This window comes from Pollicipes pollicipes, unplaced genomic scaffold (genome assembly GCF_011947565.3).
Source record: "Pollicipes pollicipes isolate AB1234 unplaced genomic scaffold, Ppol_2.1 Scaffold_4910;HRSCAF=5801_pilon_pilon_pilon, whole genome shotgun sequence".
Lineage (NCBI taxonomy): Eukaryota > Metazoa > Arthropoda > Thecostraca > Pollicipedomorpha > Pollicipedidae > Pollicipes > Pollicipes pollicipes.
Window position 1 is genome coordinate 7,287 of NW_023596583.1, and position 6,581 is coordinate 13,867.

Sequence of the window (6,581 nt, forward strand, 5' to 3'; positions counted from 1 at the left end):
GGAGCGGAGGGTAGAGCTGGGCACGGCGCCGCAACTGCGGACAGACCAGCTGGCCCATGACCGGCTTTGTGGGGGACGGGCTGGCCGAAACTGACGCGCGGCCCAAGCTAGACTTGCTGGGCAGCAGTTCAGTCATGTGCTATGCTCTCTGGCTGCGGACATGCCAAACATCCAATCCACTTCGATGACGAAGCTCAACAAACACTCGGCGCACGAGGCGCAACAAACGAGATAGTTAGCTTCTGAGTTGTTTCATTTTCAGGGAATTATGATGGCTCTCGAAAATTTCAATTTTTTAGTTCGTTTAGGAGATCATTTAACGGTTGAAATAACCTACCGTGTGGTAGCGGCGTTTCAGCAGTGTTTAACATTTTGACCAGACTCGAGCTCGGTGACTTGTGACATTAATTTGAAAGAAATTGAGAAAACTGTGCGGATGACATAAGCATTTCAACACCTTTATAAAGCGCTTGAAGCCCCTCTCATCACCTCCAAATCTGGGATAATCCTGCCCATCACCATCTTCGCCCCGCACTTTTTCCAGTATCGTTGCAGCCGTGAGCAAGCTTGCATCATTGCCGCTTCGGTCGTGTTTCGAAGTGATGTGCAGTGTGGAATCCCTTCCTTCCCCTCACGACTTCCGGTGACGTGCGTCTACGTGACGTCAGGGTGTGATACTGGGATAAGAATAGCACGGGTGCCGGTCATGTCAGGGAGCAATGCTCCGAACTCAGTGAGTTCAGCCAGGCGCTTGAGCACCGCAAAATGACGTGCCCCCGCCACTGCAGCCCCCGTGACGTCACTGCGGATTACGCGCGAGTTGCAAACCAGAGGCAGACCCGAAGGAGTGCTGAAGTGTCGGTCCATTGTGAACGAGGAGGTCCATGGCTGATTACTTCTAAACAGGGGCGGTACTTTATACACTTTGGGGGTGCCCTCCTCCCAATGCTGACTTAAACCCCCCCCTCCCCCCCCTCCAATGCACCTCTGAGTCCCACAAATGCATATCGGAAGAAAGAAACTCTGGGATTAAGAACAAACATGAAATTTCCTTCGCCTGTTGGTACACAAGTACCTGAACACATTACTATAAGTTTAACGTTCGTTTTAAACCACACAGTATCCTGTAGGAACCTGATAGTCCTTTCCATTTCAGCATCAGCTGGGACACCGCCTACGGTTCATGTCCAATTGACACGGACCTGCTGGATATCGCATGAAATATACTGAAAACTGAGATAAACGAGGGTGACAGTCCATTGTTGTCAGATTCGACAAAATATCCGGTAAATTCTGCTTAGCAAGCGGGTTTTGTCATGATGTACCTATTTTCTATTTTGCAGTCAATTTTGCTATTTTCTATTATGTGGTTATATGGGACCGAGTCATAACGTACCGCAAAGATGAAATGGCCAGTAAGTACATGATGGTGAAACAAACGCATTTTTCGCACTTGTGGAATAAAATTTACCGGCTATTTTGAAAGACGCGTCGACCATCATGTGTATCCCTGCTGTCCGTCCCAGTTCTCGTGCATTCCACATTGACATTGAATTAGATCGCCGGTGGGTCCCGTCTGATAATGTTGGCATGACGAGCGCTGTCATGTTTTGGCAAGCAAATTCCTTGATATGTTAGGGCAGTCTGCACGTGTTGGCTACTTTTTACGAGATAAAACATGGATCGGGTGCAAACAAGCTGCAGTATGCGGCAGCTTTTCAAACAGAAGGTTGACGGTTTCAGGGTCCTCATGGCTACGGGTTTTTACGAGGCGCCGGGAGTGAAGGTGGAATAGCTTGCACGCTTCAAGAACGTTTGTAATCATGCAGGCCCACAGGTCCTGATACCCAGTACACGGTGTCGTGCTAAAGACTGCCCAAAACACAGGCGAGCCGAAAATTTTTGACGAGCTGTAGCGAGGCACACGAATAAAAACTTGTTTGCGGCGATAGTGTTGATCACAACGACTGAAAAAGAGCTTTTTCTAAGCCTACATACCGTAAACAACGTTCTTCAAAACAAGTTTCGACATCATGACTAAGCGTTCAGAATGGGACGAAGATTACGGATGTGAAAAATTATAATATCCTGAGATTCACATTGCACATAATTTCTCCTGGAGGACACGACAACGCAAAGAAGATGCGGAAACAAAGAAGGTACGGTGACACAGGACAGGTACGGTGACACAAGACCGGTACGGTGACACAGGACAGGTACGGTGCGGTGACTGACGCAATAGTCATGCCATCGCATTCGCATAACTGGGTGACACGCTGCGTAACCACGGGATTGCTTGTAGTCAGAGGCGTTCAGGAATGACTGACCCAACACTGCTCTCAATTCAGTGTTTGTGGCCATGGAATTCTTAACTATTCACACATGTCAGCTTTATTTCTAAACATCTTCACAGAGGCTACTATTTTTGTAAAATTCGTCATAATTACTAATAATAGCTCACTGGAAAATTAGGTGCGGTTTTGAAAAGGTCCATGAACGTTTAGTTTCCCACCGTACACCTTGTTTTTTTTAGCTGGTTATGAAAGCAAGTGATTAGTTGGAGAGGACAAGCACCTGGAGCATGGAATCTCGTCTACGCACAGCCCGATCTGAGGGTCGAGTTTGCGTTCTGTTCAGAGTGCGGGGTCTTCGCGGGTGTTCCGAGCGCAGGTGCCCCGAGACACCCCTCCGGCCGCCGCCTTGACCGCATTGCCCCCGTCTCGCCGTCTGCGCCCCCCCGTCGCTCCCAAATGGAGACCTCCAACTGGTGCACGGCGGCCGTCGCTGCCGGAAATGCCCGGCGGTCATGTCGGGACGGTACTCTCAACCCGCTGGAGCCCCTCTCTGCTGGTGCTGGCGACTTGCCTGGCTGCCAGCCGGCGCGGGACACGCCCCGCTGGACACTGGCCGATCCAGACCTTCAGGTGCGTCTCGGGGACAAGCCCAGTCCAGTGTTGTCTTGCTCGCTCCTCAAAGGGAGATTTATGCAAGAATCCATAGCTAGAGCTTTGAATGGTAAACGAAATATATTTTAAGTGGAAGGAAGAGGGGCAGTCGGCCGCCCTAGGCATTTTGAGAAAGAGCAAATATAATTTTGTCCATCGAAATTTCCGGAAGCCCATTTGACGGAAAGAACATCCCACCAAATCAAAAGAAGGGCCCTCAGGCAGGCAGGAGAAGCATTTGCCCCGGAGGAGGCCCTAGATGCCCAACGGCGGCACTATTGTTTGACAGAAGGCCCCAGAAATCCAAATGAGATCCAATCACATGCAAAGGAACCATAAGAAATGCAGATGAAGCCGCCCCAGCTCAAAGGGATGCCCGATTAAAACAACGAAAAAACTAAGTCAAGATGAGGACTTCCTCAGCTACTTTACCTAAGGGGTTCTTTCAGAGAAGTAGAGACGACAATCAAGCAGAATAGGCAACAGGGAGTTTGACAGGGGACCCCAGATCTGCTTAGGAGGCCCCTAGATCTGCTTTCCCTTCCCCCTTGAGAAAGTCGGTACCGCCGGCCCTGGTCAGGAATATCCGCCCTCGAGACCAGGTCGTTATAAATGTATATTTCACCATCCCTTCAGTGCTGTTCACAGTGCACGGTCCTACGATGCGGTCATCACACGGTGGTGCAATGGTCATGCAGTGCGTGCCAAGAGTACGGTAGTGCAGTGGTCATGCAGTGCGCGCCAAGAGTACGGTAGTGCAGCGGTCATGCGGTGCGCCTCAAGAGTACGGTAGTGCAGCGGTCATGTAGTGCGTGCCAAGAGTACGGTAGGTGCAGTGGTCGTGCAGTGCGAGCCAAGAGTACGGTAAAGAGTACGGTAGTGCAGTGGTCATGCAGTGAGTGCCAAGAGCACGGTAGTGCAGTGGTCATGCAGTGCGCGTCAAGAGTGCGGTAGTGCAGCGGTCATGTAGTGCGTGCCAAGAGTACGGTAGTGCAGTGGTCGTGCAGCGCGCGCCAAGAGTACGATAGTGCGGTGGTCATGCAGTGCGTGCCAAGAGTACGGTAGTGCAGCGGTCATGCAGTGCGCGTCAAGAGTGCGGTAGTGCAGCGGTCATGTAGTGCGTGCCAAGAGTACGGCAGTGCAGTGGTCATGCAGCGCGCGCCAAGAGTACGGTAAAGAGTACGGTAGTGCAGTGGTCATGCAGTGAGTGCCAAGAGTACGGTAGTGCAGTGGTCATGCAGTGCGTGCCAAGAGTACTGTAGTGCGGCGGTCATGCAGTGCGCGCCAGGAGTCTCCCAGCTTGTTGAAGGATCTATTAGCAGACTTGCTCCAATTACCAGAGTAGCATCCGACGCGGCCGTTTTTGGGGTGAACGTCGCTGAACTGCCCACTTCAAACGCCGTCACTACGGGGCAGGATGTCCCGTAGTCACGGCAGGATGTGGGGGGGGGGGGGGGGGATGCGTGCCAAAGGGAAGCCTGCTGTACCGATCTGGGTAGGAATTATTTCCGTATTCATTCATCTATTGTAAAATAAATAGGCCTATCTTATTTCTTTCCATCAGCACTTGATACAGTGGTTCCTTTCAAGACGCACAACAGTGACCAAAATGGTGACCCCGAAAATCTGACCGGGCCCCAGTGACCTGACCCAGAGCATGTGACCGGTCACCGGTGACTTGACCCAGACCATGTGACCGGTCACCGGTGACTTGACCCAGACCATGTGACCGGTCGCCGGTGACCTGACCCAGAACATGTGGCCGGTCACCGGTGACCTGACCCAGAACATGTAACCGGTCACCGGTGACTTGACCCAGACCATGTGACCGGTCACCGGTGACCTGACCTAGAACATGACTGGCTGGTCTACAACGCGACTGAAGGCTGCAGCTCATTCATAAGCACCCTACACCTCGTCTGCGGCTGATGAGCGTCTAAAGCCACTGACGGTCACACGCCTACGCCTCGCCGTGTCGTGTGAGCCCGCTGCACCAGCGCCGCTTGTCGCGACTCGGTCCAGTAAGGGCCGCGACGACGTTCATACGTGAGTCGCATCTGATGGGAGGTGGGGTTACCTGGCCATGAATCGCCGCACGGGGACCCGGGCGAGGCAGGGCAGGGTCTGAGAAAATCCCGGCTATGACTGTACGAGGAACGGCTATTAATCTCCTGTCATGGCATCGCGTCAAAAGGGTATGGACCCGCGCCGCTTTGGATGTCCAGGTATTAGGTCTGAGATTGCATTTGTGTGCTGAATGGGTCACGCACCATAAAAGAAATGTTTCGAAACTTCGCCTTGCAACGCGTGATTACTTTATTTGATCGGTTTATTGAGCACACCCTTTTCAGTCACGTGCCACCAGGTGTGGTTCTGGCGACCCAAATAACATGATAAGTTCAGTCTATGAATCAAGTTCTGTTGTAAAACATGAATTATGGCCGGCCCTAGAACACGTAAATGGAGGTGACAAGGACATCAACCGTGTCTGGCCTCATCTTGAACGGCCGGATGTGAGGCTCTTTCTCGCCCCTTCGAAGCTGATAAACAGATTTGCTCAAATATATCAGCGAACATTTCCTTGCCGCCCATTACGCTTACTAAAAGCCTACTAATCACAATCACGAAATTTCGAAACCGCAAGATAACCTTGCCACAAACATGGCCGCCGTTGCGCCATAATCCTCAACGCTCGACCTGCAACACATCTCCAGCGGTCACCTGCTGGTCTCCTGACACAGATCAACTGCTGGACCTGACATCAGATCCTCGACACAGGATCAGCACCAGGGCCTGGATCTGCTGTCAGCAGCCCGGACATGGGAGACCTCCGGCTGTGGCCCGGCCCGGGGTGACTGAAGCCGGGTTACAGCCCACACCGACCAGCGTCTGTGGTGTCTGGGCGCCAGGCACACCCGTCCCCAGCCGCCTGGCTGCCCGCGACCCCCCTGACCTGACCCGACCTCTCGGTCGTCGGCTGTTAAAGGGAGTGTTTCACATTTGTATGAGGTTCTGAACTGAAATAGCCGTTTTGAAGATGATTCGTTGCAGTTCATGGCCCTGCCCTTTTAATACCTAAACCTCTTTAGTTTCTGAGCAACATGCCTGCAAATATGTGCAGACTATATATATGTATATATATCTATATATATATATATATATATATATATATATATATATATATATATATATCCTGCAGACTGCCTCAATGTCATCCAGACATTCTATGACGTCATGATAACCTCATACAATGTGTGCGGAATATTTCGTGCAGATAATGCTTCGTTTCGATATTATTTCGTTTATTTCGTGCAAAATATGTGCAGACTACTTCATGCATACTATTTCAAGGTCATGCAGTAATCTATGACATCATGATAGCCTCACACAAATCATGTAATACACCGACCATGCGGCAATCAAGATAGAGAAAGTATGATCGTCGAGCCGTTCGCATCCGGTGTTCGTAAGTGCCATTTTCAGATATAACGGCTGCCCATTGTGTCTCAATCAATGTTGTGCAGGACACGGTGATGCAATCAAACAAGGACGTATTGGGCACCATTTTTCCCAATAAAGGAGATCGCGGTATCTAGAGTAGTCTGTTCCAGATAAAAGTATTCCAACAATTGCGTG